Source organism: Anolis carolinensis, chromosome 5, assembly GCF_035594765.1.
Source record: "Anolis carolinensis isolate JA03-04 chromosome 5, rAnoCar3.1.pri, whole genome shotgun sequence".
Taxonomy (NCBI): Eukaryota; Metazoa; Chordata; class Lepidosauria; order Squamata; family Dactyloidae; genus Anolis; species Anolis carolinensis.
The window spans coordinates 152773589-152787667 of NC_085845.1; the positions used below are offsets into that span (position 1 = coordinate 152773589).

The 14079-nt window shown below is 39.4% G+C and overlaps 1 long non-coding RNA gene across 1 annotated transcript; it reads left to right on the top strand.

Moving 5' to 3' along the window:
* The first annotated feature begins 348 nt into the window (after nucleotides 1-348).
* On the top strand, nucleotides 349-7169 carry LOC134299530 (uncharacterized). The gene is made up of 2 exons (XR_010006749.1): nucleotides 349-6277; nucleotides 6970-7169. It is a non-coding gene; the product is annotated as an uncharacterized LOC134299530 (long non-coding RNA).
* The last annotated feature ends 6910 nt before the right edge of the window (nucleotides 7170-14079 follow it).

Genomic DNA, 14079 nt, shown 5'->3' on the forward strand with positions numbered 1-14079 from the left:
CCTTGGAATGTGGTGGAGTGTCCTTATCTAGTGGTTTTAAAATCAAAGGCTGGATGACCCTCTGTCAGGGGTGCTTTGATTGTGTATTTCTGCATGACAAGGAATTGGATTGGATAGCATAGAGCGGTCTCATAGAGTGGACTCTATCATGGTAGTTTTTGTCATGGTAGTTGAAGTGGAAGAATAGAGTTATACTTGTGTAGTCTGATCTACACACATTCAGGCCCAAGCAAATATTTTAATCAAGTATGACAGACTGAACTCTGGAAAATGAGGGGGAAATACATTTCAAAGTATAAGCATAAAAATTCATCCATTTCTTTCTGAACGTGTTGTACTTCTGGAGTGGGCAGCCCGAAGCTATGACAATTTGTTTCCCTTTATATCAAGAATTGTGGAATTTTTTTCAGTCATCACATTTCTTTTCTTTTATTGTATAGTTTGTCTTTAGTCTAGTCATCTTCCCAGCCCTACATTTTTTAAGCCAAATGGTTGGCAATATCAAAGCTTTTAAAAATATTTCAGAGGAGCAGAACAAAGGGACTATTCTGTCTGCTTATTTCTTATAGACTAGAGAATAGACTACTAAAACATAATAGTCATGCTGTTATCATGGCAACTTCCAAGAAGAAAAAGAAACAGTTGGACAGTTCTTGAGATATAGGCTCTTGAGCTATGTAGGGATTCAAAGAGTGTCAAGAAACACATCTTTCTCAACTGGGGATATATTATTCTTCCAAATATCAGAAAATTTAGTAGGCAAAAATTGAAAGATGAACTATTTTAAGACTGAAGAAATAATAGAAGATAGGATGAAATAATAATTATAGAAGCAGAACCCATTGTATCCTCTATGTTAGAAGCTGCCATGCATTATTTTATTTCCTGGCATATTGGGGATGAGAAGAAAGAAAGGTTTTGCAGTTATGTTATGGCCCAGAAGAAAGAGAGGCAGGGCAGTAGTGGAAACTTCACTTAAAGACCATTAAATTGCAGGGAAGACTTTATCTTTTTGTACCACTTTCTGAGAAGCCAACAGACTGTTGTATTCATATCTTGCAGTTGGACTTTCCATAGACAACTGGTTGGCAAATGTAGGAACAGAACACCCTGAGTCCTCACAGGGAGATAGGGCGGGATATAAATAAAGTTTTATTATTTATTATTAATGCTTACCTAGAACTTTGAACCGATCTACTATGATTCTTCTTCTGTTCCTATGACAAGAGGATTCAGATTATATTCAGCCCTTCACACTTGCAATTTGAACTTTTGCAGATTTGATTATTTGCAGATTTAATTAGCCTCTAGGAGGTTAAAAAAATAGGATTTTCAGTTTGAGAAGGCTGAGCAAAGGAAGATATATGCTTTTGAACTGTGGTGTTGGAGGAAAATTCTGAGAGTGCCTTGGACCGCAGGAAGATCCAACCAGTCCATACTCCAGGAAATAATGCCGGTTGCTCACTGGAGGGAAGGATATTAGAGGCAAAGATGAAGTACTTTGGCCACATCATGAGAAGACAGGAAAGCTTGGAGAAGGGAATGATGCTGGGGAAAATGGAAGGAAAAAGGAAGAGAGGCCGACCAAGGGCAAGATGGATGGATGGTATCCTTGAAGTAACTGGCTTGATCTTGAAGGAGCTGGGGGTGGCCACGGCGGACAGGCAGCTCTGACGTGAGCTGGTCCAGGACTTCACGAAGAGTCAGAAGCAACTGAACAAATAAACAACAAAGCTATGTATGGTAGCCAGTATTGGGCATATAATGTTCATATAGATATGATTTCTTTTTTACCCCAACAGAATCCCACAATAATAAGCAGGCATCGACTCCAACCCCCACCCCACCTTCAAAGCATAAAATTGGCAATGATGAACAGCATGGCATAAGATGATCAGACAATATGAGGAAACATGGTTTTATGATGTTAATGTTGTAAGCAATCAAGAATAAAATAGTTTTTCTGTGCCTCATCAAAGGTAATAGTGTCATCGCATCTAAACCAATTAGCAGGAAAGCAGAAATCAAAATTATGTTTTATTGAGGGCCCTGAGCCTGAAATTCAGATATTTGCAAATCAATGATACATCTCATGAGTTTAAATTGAATGGATTTATGAAGATTATCATGAAAATATTTTTTAGATAAATGGGTGTCTTAGTCTAAAGAATAGAGCTCATGTGAAGCAATTTTGCAGAGTTAATTAAAAAGAAAGTGATTATAAACATTTGGAGATGAGACCCTTAAGAGCTATTCATGAAAACAGAATTTTATTTAACAACACAGCAATATGATTGCATACTTACTATTTCTGTTGCAAGTGTTTTGTTCAGAAAACAGTTGCAACACAAAAGGAAATCTGGAAGGACAGATGGACTGGTCAGTTTCAAAGTATGTTGGATAAGTGGCTCTGATCAGTAGGGCAGTGAATCTATTCTAGGTTTTAGCCATTATTTTAAAGAAGCTGTCCATGGTGTCAAACCTATTTTTAAGTACTAGCTGTGCCCGGCCACGCGTTGCTGTGGCGAAATATGGTGGTATGGGAAATAAAGTATTGAGGAATTGGTGGTAGTTAAGGTCAAGGGTAAAGGTTTTCCCCAGACATTAAGTCCAGTCGTGTCTTACTCTGGAGGTTGGTGCTCATCTCCATTTCTAAGCCGAAGAGCCGGCGTTGTCCGTAGACTCCTCCAAGGTCATGTGGCATGACTACATGGAGCAGCGTTACCTTCCCGCCGGAGCAGTACCTATTGATGCACTCACATTTGCATGTTTTCGAACTTCTGGGTTGGCAGAAGCTGGGGCTAACAGTGGGGGCTCTCTCTGCTCCCTCAATTCAAACCTGCGGCCTTTCGGTCCAGAAGTTCAGCAGCTCAGCGCTTTAACACGCTGCGCCATCAGGGGATATTATTTCCTAAAGGTTGTGAATATACAATATTTCTGATTGGTTTTTTTTGTTTGTTGGAGGCAAGTATGAATGCTGCAATTAGGAAAAATGATTAGGATGTAATGGCCTTGCAGCTTTAAAGCCTGGCTGTTTCCTCCCTGAGTGAATTTTTTGTTGGGAGGTGTTAGCTGGCCCTGATTGTTTCCTGTCTGGAATACCCTTGTTTTCAGAGTGATGTTGTTTGCGATATTTTATGTGCTTCTACTGTCTGTGGCCCTGAGAAAACAGGATTTGCCAGACTTTGATGATGGGAATACTTTGTTGGGAGGTGTTAGCTGGCCCTGATTGTTTCCTGTGTGGAATTCCACTGTTTATTTACTGTCCTGGTATTAGAGATTATATTGTTCTGCATTATTCTATCCCAGTCATTATTTCATATTAAAGAAGAATCTCACTTATCCAACATTCGCTTATAAAATGTTCTGGATTATCCAACGCAGTCTGCCTTTTCATAATCAATGTTTTTGTAGTCAGTGTTTTAAATTCATTGTGATATTTTAGTGGTAAATTTGTAAATACAGTACAGTAGAGTCTCACTTATCCAACATAAACGGGCCGGCAGAACGTTGGATAAGCGAATATGTTGGATAATGAGGAATTAAGGATAACCCTATTAAACATCAAATTAAGTTATGATTTTGCAAATTAAGCACCAAAACATCATGTTAGACAACAAATTTGTCAGAAAAAGTTCAGTACACTGTAATGCTATATAGTAATTACTGTATTTATGAATTTAGCACCAAAATATCACGATATATTGAAAGCATTGACTACAAAAATGCGTTGGATAATCCAGAACGTTGGATAAGCGAGTGTTGGATAAGTGAGACTCTACTGTAAATACTACATAGCATTACTGCGCATGGAACTACTTTTTCTGTCAAATTTGTTGTATAATATGATGTTTTGGTACTTAATTTGTATAACGATTACCTAATTTGATGTTTAATTGGCTTTTCCTGAATCCCTTCTTATTATCCAACATATTCACTTATCCTGCCGGCCTGTTTACATTGGATAAGTGAGACTCTACTGTATATTTCTAATCTTATATTATCTGCTCAGAACTGGATTATCTGAGGCCCCTTCTTCACAGCTGTATAAAATGCACACTGAAGTGGATTATATGGTAGTGCGGAGTCAAGATAATCCAGTGCAAAGCAGATAATATAAGATTCTAAATGGGTTATATAGCTGTGTGGAAGGGCCTTGAGTCTACACTGCCATATAATCCAGTGCAAATTAGATAATCTGTGGAAGAAGTCTAAGTGAGGCCTAAATCTGCCTGTCCCCTAACTGAAACCTGGCTGTCCCTTGGTTGCTAGGCAACCAAGTGGGCAGAGATTAGCCCTCTAAACTGGCAGCAATTGGATAAAAAAAATTATTGCTCTCCCTCTAATTAGGACTTTATTTTTCTTTTCTTTTTGTTGTATCAACCTTGAGGCGTGGATGATGGGTTGTGTTGTCAAATTTTGAGGTTGGGGGGCCTGTAGTTTTGTTGTTTTGTGAATTGCCGTGATGCCATCACTCTTTTATATATATAGATACTTAGTGCCTCGGATAGAATCTGGGGTACTGTTGCTTTATCCAGGCAGAGGCCACAAGGGGACACAAGAAAGAGGAGAATAGTTCATTTTATTGAGGTGGAGGGTAGGTTGAAGGAGCAAAACCATTTTGCCCTGTTTTCCTGTTATTCCCTCCACCCATGTCCCCGTCATGGAAACAACCCTCATTTATGATATGGGAAGTGGGGAGTTGGAATGACCAGCAAAAATGGGAGAAATGGTTTGCCTCTTTCAACTCCCTCCCCCCTTAAAATAGACTATCCTGTTAGAGTTTTATATTATTTAGGTCATTTCTTATGTGAAAATGGATAAGTGTTTGTAAGAATCATGTCCTCTCCATGTTTGACCAGCAGCAATCAAGACACCTGCTAAAGACTGATTGCTATTAATAGAGACTGAGTAAATCTTGAGTTAGTGAATGTGAATGTGATTGTTATGGTGATGATGATGGTGTTGCTGTTGGAAAGGAGCTGAAGAAAGCTTGAAGATAACATTTTGTTTCGCCAGTTGAAAGCTGCTGATAAAAGCCAAGGACTGTTATGTTTGTATATATTTTCATATAAATCTTTCTTTACTAAAAGACAGTTTGTTTTGGGGTTTTCTCCTTGGACGAAGGGTGCAACTTCCGCAGAAGGGGTTGAATGTTTGGAACCCCAATTTGATAGCTGCGACATATCCTTCTCTCTCTAGCACTTCCTTGTGGTCTTCTCCCAGATAATTGAACAGTACCGAATCTGGATTCAAACTCAAAGGAGCTTCACTAGCAGAGTAACAATGGAAGCACTCACTTCCCCCCAAGTGAGCCTACTGTGGGATGTTGGCATGGAAGGCACTCTGTGGCCTGCGCACAAGAGAAAGATTAGCTGTTTAGGCAAGAAATAAAAAACACAACATTCTTTTGCCTAAAAGCTATTGCAGTTGTGGGGCTTTGCACTCCTTTATCCCATAGGCAAGAGTGAAGGAGTACTCTCATATTCATTTGCATCTTGTTGGTATCTTTGTCTTGAATCAGATAGGGAGTCATTTTATGTATGTGAATCTGGATATTATGGCATCATACTTGGGAGAAAGCTCCATTAATGCTCAATGCATGTTTATTGTACAAACAGCAGAGCTATTGTACTATTAAAGTGATTTTAAAAAGATTTTCAGGAAGCTGAACAAGCGGACAAGAAGAAGGACAACTGAAATGAATGTAGTCAGTTTTAGCCCTAAGACAGAACATATGAGGATTTCAGGAGGAAGTAAATTCTGCCCTTCTTTTTACACACCTTTGTGTAGATCTTTGCATGCCCAGCGTATGTGCATGCATTTTCATGGGATATTTGGAAGAGCATACAGAATTGTGGAATGGTAACTGACTGGGTCAATTGACTGAGCAAATCACACTCCGTCATCCTCAGAGGAAGGCAAGGACAAACTCCCTGTGAATGACTTTTGCCAAGAAACAGTTTTGCCTTAGTGTAACCATAAGTCAGAAACAACTTTAAAGTAAACAATAATAATAACACCAATAAATGCACTTCATTCCTATTATACCCTAAATGTAGGATTTTTTTTCATGACAGGAATGACTTGAGAAATTGCAAGTTGCTTCTGGTGTGAGAGAATTGGCCGTCTGCAAGGACGTTGTCCAGGGGACACCAGGATGTTTGATGTTTTATCATCTTTGTGGGAGGCTTCTCTCATGTCCCCGCATGGGGAGCTGGAGCTGACAGAGGGAGCTCATCCACTCTTTCCCTGGATTCGAACTGGCAACCTTCAGGTCAGCAACCCAACCTTCAAGTCAGCAGTCTTGAGCAATAATCCAGGCAATATTTCTGTCTTGAATTCTATTAGTAGTCCCAAGTAAAGTTGACCCATAGAATTCATTATTTAGTGTGGGTCAGTACTTACATAAATTTCATTGATATAGTAGGTCTACTATTCAGATTATGGTCCTTCGGGGTAAGAGATGCTTGATTCACCTAGCCTAATTTTTGGGAGGTTGTAATAAAGCTAGGTGTAGATGGGTAGTGAGAGGGAACTGACTACACAAACAAAACTTCAGATGTTTTCTTGGCAGGGGGTTGGACTGGATGGCCCATGAGGTCTCTTCCAACTCTACTATTCTATGATTCTATGTACTGATCATTTTTTGAAGCCATAACTCTCACACCTGAAGTTGATGACCTAACAGATTTCTGTGGTTTTTAAAAAATAAGTGGGACTCAGATACTCAGCTATGTATCTGTCACATTAGTCAGTAAGAATCAAAGATATTAGACCTTCTCTTATTGAGGCTGTGATGGTTACATGACTTCTAACTTGCTCATCGGTAATTGTCTGTTAGGTGTTCATGGTTTCGTAAGATGTTTTTCAGCATTGACTAATGTACTTATTCAGTTGGTTGATGCTGTCACAGACATGGAAACTGTATGTCAGATTCAATCTTAATCACAGTTGTATCTGTTTCAGAACCAATTGAAGAAAGTTCAAGCAAACTACCCAAAACTGGTTCTTCAAGTAAAGTGAACTCTTTTCATCATGTGCTTCAAACCAGGCTTTTGCCCAACTAAATAGCTTAATCGTTAAAATTTTATTTTATGCTGTTTTGATTTGTTGCACAATGCTTTGGCAACTTTTGAGGAAAGCTAATAAAAATAAAATGAATTAAACGTTAGTGTGATTGAGATACACGTTAAGCATCACTTATCCAAAATCCAAAAACTCTGAAATCTGAAATTGTCCACATGGATGACATAGAGTGACACATATACTTTCTGATGGTTCAATGTATATAAACTTAGTTTAATGCAAATTAATTTTATGTTTTGACATGTGTTTGGTCTCTAAGATATGGGATTGTATATGTACAGTAGAGTCTCACTTATCCAACACTCGCTTATCCAACGTCCTGGATTATCCAAGCCATTTTGTAGTCAATGTTTTCAATATATCGTGATATTTTGGTGCTAAATTTGTAAATACAGTAATTACAACATAACATTACTGCGTATTGAACTACTACTTCTGTCAAATTTGTTGTATAACATGATGTTTTGGTGCTTAATTTGTAAAATCATAACCTAATTTGATGTTTAATAGGCTTTTCCTTAATCTTTCCTTATTATCCAAGATATTCGTTTATCCAAGCTTCTGCCGGCCCGTTTAGCTTGGATAAGCGAGACTCTACTGTATTTGCAAGTACAGGTATTCCCAAATCTGGAAAACTTCAAACTCTAAAACACTTCTGGTCTCAAGCATTTCGGATATGGAAAACTCAACCAGCTTTTTGTCTTCCTTTACTATATCTGTCCTGCTTACTTCAAAGAACCAGCATGAACGCAGATCAAAGATAGCTGCTCTCAAAACCAATTTTTATTGAAGAATACATGACTTGGAAAAAGTCGAGAATGACCTAATGTTTACATACAATCATTTTTATCACCTTTGTTGCAACGTCACACCACACGTAAATGTCATCATCAAAACCCCACCCCCTGTATCACATTACTACTATTCCCACACAGTCTACCAATTATAATTGTTTATACTTTCAACCCCGAGTTCCCATGCTCTTCTATAACTAGCGGAAGTTATTTCAGAACCACTGGCAATCATCTTCGAGAGTTCTTGGAGAACAGGAGAAGTCCCAGCAGATTGGAGGAGGGCGAATGTGGTCCCTATCTTCAAGAAGGGAAAAAAGAACGACCCAAACAATTACCGTCCGGTCAGCCTCACATCAATACCAGGCAAGATTCTGGAAAAGATCATTAAGGAAGTGGTCTGCAAACACTTAGAAACAAATGCGGTCATTGCTAATAGTCAACACGGATTTACCAAAAACAAGTCATGCCAGACTAATCTGATCTCTTTTTTCGATAGAGTTACGAGTTGGGTCGATACAGGGAATGCCGTGGATGTAGCATATCTAGATTTCAGTAAGGCCTTCGACAAAGTCCCCCACGACCTTCTGGCAAACAAACTAGTAAAATGTGGGCTAGACAAAACTACGGTTAGGTGGATCTGTAATTGGCTAAGCGAACGAACCCAAAGGGTGCTCACCAATGCGTCGTCTTCATCATGGAAAGAAGTGACAAGTGGAGTGCCGCAGGGCTCCGTCCTGGGCCCGGTTCTGTTCAACATCTTTATTAACGACTTAGACGAAGGGTTAGAAGGCACGATCATCAAGTTTGCAGATGACACCAAACTCGGAGGGATAGCTAACACTCCAGAAGACAGGAGCAGAATTCAAAACGATCTTGACAGACTAGAGAGATGGGCCGAAACTAACAAAATGAAGTTCAACAGGGACAAATGCAAGATACTTCACTTCGGCAGAAAAAATGGAAATCAAAGATACAGAATGGGGGACGCCTGGCTTGACAGCAGTGTGTGCGAAAAAGATCTTGGAGTCCTCGTGGACAACAAGTTAAACATGAGCCTACAATGTGATGCGGCAGCTAAAAAAGCCAATGGGACTTTGGCCTGCATCAATAGGGGAATAACGTCTAGATCCAGGGAAGTCATGCTCCCCCTCTATTCTGCCTTGGTCAGACCACACCTGGAATACTGTGTCCAGTTTTGGGCACCGCAGATGAAGGGAGATGCTGACAAGCTGGAAAGCGTCCAGAGGAGGGCAACTAAAATGATTAAGGGTCTGGAGAACAAGCCCTATGAGGAGAGGCTTAAAGAGCTGGGCATGTTTAGCCTGCAGAAGAGAAGGCTGAGAGGAGACATGATAGCCATGTACAAATATGTGAGGGGAAGTCATAGGGAGGAGGGAGCAAGCTTATTTTCTGCTGCCCTGCAGACTAGGACACGGAACAATGGCTTCAAACTACAGGAAAGGAGATTCCACCTGAACATCAGGAAGAACTTCCTCACTGTGAGGGCTGTTCGGCAGTGGAACTCTCTCCCCCGGGCCGTGGTGGAGGCTCCTTCTTTGGAGGCTTTTAAGCAGAGGCTGGATGGCCATCTGTCGGGGGTGCTTTGAATGCGATTTCCTGCTTCTTAGCGGGGGGTTGGACTAGATGGCCTTTGAGGTCTCTTCCAACTCTACTATTCTATGATTCTATGATTCTATGATTCTTCTGCCAGGTGCTTTCATGAGACATTCAGGATTATTTATGTTATGACTCCAAGTCCAGGGCTTGGAAATTCAGCCCTGGGACTTGGTTCCATGACAATATCCCCATCTCCCTGACTAGTATTCCACAGCTTGTGCTGGCTGATCATGGTGTGATAAGCCTGCTGGGCTGGAACATACATATATATAAATGTATAGGAAATATCATTTTTCTCCTATATCTACACTAGCAAGAGAGCTATTCCTCTATCTCTGATATGATGCCATCATGCAGGGCTATGTGTATTAAAAAGAAACCACTATGGAAAGACTTTTTTCAACTAATCATGACTAGTCTGAACTAGTCTGTAGCCCTGTGATTTACCCACTCATCTAGGTGTGCCATTCCAAGCCTAGCAAACCATAGCAACATGGGGAAGTGGAACATACACCAATGGAAAGTGTACAAAAAAATGCAAAGACAATAAAACAAAGCATTAATCGAGGCTATTGCGTACAAAAATCAAACATCTTGTGTCAATAAAGAACAAGTATCCTCTCAATGCAATCACAACGCTAAAGGTTTCACATAGACCTTCCATAAGCAAATACCTTTTTAAAAAAAAAAAAAAATAGCAACATTTAGTGGCAAATGGTCTCACTAATGGAAACCTGACCTAGTCCCAAATAAAAGAAATGGTCTCAATTCAGGAATCATGGAATCTGCAGAAGGCTGCTTCTCCTGCAATATGCCTCCATTTTAATCTCTGGCCTACACAGAAAGTGGAAGATAGAAGTTCTAGGATCGGACTATAAAGCTTTTATAGATTTGATGCAAAGTACAGAACAGCAAGTTCTGAAGGAGACATTTGCCCTGTGAAGGCATACCTGTAACGATTTTACAATATTTCTTTATTGTGGTTGCCATCTTCCACACCATCTGTTTTCTGAGACACTTTTCAGTAGGTCTCATAATTTAATTACTGAGATACAGAATAAGGGAAATAAATTAAGCATGAGATGTATATAGGGGAAATTATGCTTAGAATGGATGCCCAAAAATAGTGCGACCCAAGCACTTTCCTTAATATGCTCACAGCTAGATGAAGGCAACTTATCATAATGGAAAAATAATGTACTCCACCGAGTTTCCCTGAGCATCCTTCAAGTAAGGTTTCTTAATGCACACTTTCAACAATCTTTTTCCTGGATATCTGTTCTGGTAATGGCAATAAGTCACAAGGAGAATGTTTTGAGTGAATTTATTTTGATTTATAACTTGATGACATTTAAACAAATATCTAAAAGAAGATACACAAGATGAATGCATGGTGATGATCTGAAATGGCAGTTCTTGTAAACTTTTTCAGGGTCTCTTAAATACGCATTCCTCCCTTATAAGTGCAGGACACAAAAAATGGCCATTTCTAAGGTTCCCAAACCATCATGAGTCCTCAATGGACAGATGGAAGGCAAATGCAAAATTATTTGGGACATATTTTTTACAGGGGCCTTGAGTAAGTGGCATCCACTCTCTTTCCCATTCTTCTCTTTTCCCTGCCATGACTTATTGAAGAAGAACTCAACAGGTTCTGGACATGTGACTAGCCCCCTTTCCTCAAAGTTGGAAGTGGGTAGCTGGTGTCAAAATGTTTTGATTTTTTGGAGTATTTAGGATTTTTGGATAAGGGAAACTCATCCTCTATCCAAGATCTGAATGTTTACTGCATCTATGCGAGTGGATTGGAATCCACGAAGGCTCCTGTTTTGTATGCTTGGTCAGAACTCTATAATATTTTCCCCATTAGAGAAGAAATTCCAGATTTTGTCTAGATGATGATGAACTTTACGCTCTGCTTTATCTCCCAAACTGGGGTTCAAGGTGTTGAATAATGGGGTATCACCATTACATTAGGTTACATCAATACGAAGAGACTGGGAAAACACTTTTATATTTACAATGTCACCTGAAAGATCATAAAGTTCTGAATGCACAGACTCACCACCAGTCAATATCACTTAAGAAACATTCAGAGAGCCCTTGTTTTACTACAATATCCCTTGATTATCCATAACCAGAGATATATTAATGTACTACATGGAAGCTGAGTTTACACAAAATCGTTTTGTGGTTATAACCAACTATAGGGATGTTTTTTATTGAAAAAATGTAATTACTGCTAAAACAATAAACTTTTAAAAATACACTTATTTTGGTGTCACCCCCCCCCTCATGTTGTCACCTGCTCTGGTTTGCACCCCCAATGATGTTATGGCATATGCTCCCTATTTTATGTCTTCTCTTTCGAATGTAAGACTTTTGGTATTTCACAGAGTACAGCTTATTGTTAGCCACCTACAACATTCAGAGCCACCTTGTCTCATTATTATCATTCATGTTCATCCCTTGTCCTTTCTTGTACCTACTGGGACTCACCTAGATGAAAATTACCAAAAGCAAACAATAGTGAATAGGATATAATATACTTCCTTTATGAGTGTACTAGCTATGGCTAGTTATGATAGTGGGATGTGAATCTGCTCTGGGTTTTAGTCTGAGCTAAGGTGCTGAGTCAGTTTTGGGGTTACGGTTCAACCATTTTGATAGTCTTTTTCAAATTAATGTTAAAAGCTGGAGTGAATTCACCACCTCACTGATGTGGAAACTACCAGTTGTCAGTGGAGAGGTCAATCTTTCATTTAGGAGCATGTTCAATGATTTTTTCTGTGAGGAATTCATGGCCAGCAGAGTAATATGTGCCTGCTGAGGAATGGTTTCAAACTGGACCATTTCCTTAGTTGTAAAAGCTATATGTTCCTCTTTCCTAATTTATAATTCCATTTCTTTTATCTTTAAAAGCAGACACATTGTTTATGTGCACCTTTGTATTCACCCCATGGATTGATAAAGTCCATTTGGCAAAGTATTTTGGAGAATCCAGTTAATAAGTTGAAATTGGGAAAAATGATTTTCAAAATAAAATCTATTTCTGCAGAGCTTTGCTTTTAATGCACAACAATTGGAAACATTTCAAAACTTTTATAACCATCTCTATTATTATTAAATATATTGGCACAGTTGTTGCCACAATTGCTGAGCATATATATTTTAAAGGTCAGATGGAGGCAATTATCCAGGCCTGACCTTCTACATAAGAGGGGGCAACATTTCAAATTTTCCTTTCCTACAGTGACTCCAGTGGTTTGAAGTTTACACCCCGTCCAGAAAACCGATCGTGTGTTGTTCAGGAATAGAATTAATTTACCAGCTCCTTATTTTGCTTGAGTGATGAATGATTATTGAAACAACTTCTATTTCCCGTTTTGAGTTCTTCAGTAATTGGAAGAACTTCATCAGTTAGTTCTGCTTGTTTTTAATCTTGAAAGTTATCTCCTGTATAAATTCACCTTGACCCAACAAAAGAGGACAATGTCTGAAATGCCTGTTTCAGAGGCAAACATGGGCAGTATGAAACTCCAGATAAATGTTATGGTACTGCTCATGTAAGTAATTATTTCCCTGTGCTGCAATATAGGGGTGTACCTGAACTCATATGCATATTGTTGTGGATGTTCTGGAGCAACATGATTGATGTAATAAATAGGAATATCTATCTGTGCATGGCTGAAGTGCCATAGCTGGGAGCGGGGTAGGAAGGTAATTCAGTTTTGCAACACAGTGGAATTCATTGCCATGGGATATCATGAAAGCTGCCTAACTGGATGGCTTGCTAAAGGGATTAATTCAAGGATTTTGTGGCCATGCATGGCCATTAGTTAGGATGGCTATTTTCTGTCTTCAGTGATGGCTCTAGAAACTGACTTGAAAGTCAGTCTTATTAAAACAAGTAAAGTTTACTCCTAAGCCAGTGGTTCTCAACCTGTGGGTCCCCAGGTGTTTTGGCCTACAACTCCCAGAAATCCCAGCCAGTTTACCAGCTGTTAAGATTTCTGGGAGTTGAAGGCCAAAACATCTCGGAACCCACAGGTTGAGAACCACTGTCCTAAGCTAAAAACATTTAGAATTAGTCCATAATTGTACTTTGTTTTACTTGCCTTAAATATACAAACAACTTAAAAAGTAAAAAAGTAATTAAGCTGTGATGTTAGCACCCTATAACCTGCTCTGCTAGACACAGATGGCCTTGATAAACTAGAGGCTCGCCAGACCCTCCCCTGCCCCATTGTCGTCACCACTAGCCTTGTACATGGTGGGTTTGGGATGAAGAGTTCCTACTGATAAGAACTAGACAAAGGGAAGATGCAGGGCAGAGGATATGGACCATGAGGTGAAATTGCCTCATAGCTTTTTAGACAACTGAGCCTGGCAATGATCAAATGATGCACCAAAAGGGTGGCACAGCTCTGTGAAACCATAAAAGCAAATGTGCTGTCACTGCTTGAGGCCCACCATTTTGGAGGCACCAGTATAAGCTCAAATTCTCTGCATTTTTCTATCACATTTTAGGTTTTTTTTTTTTTTTAAAAAAAGTTTTCTTTCTGAGAGCAAGAAATGA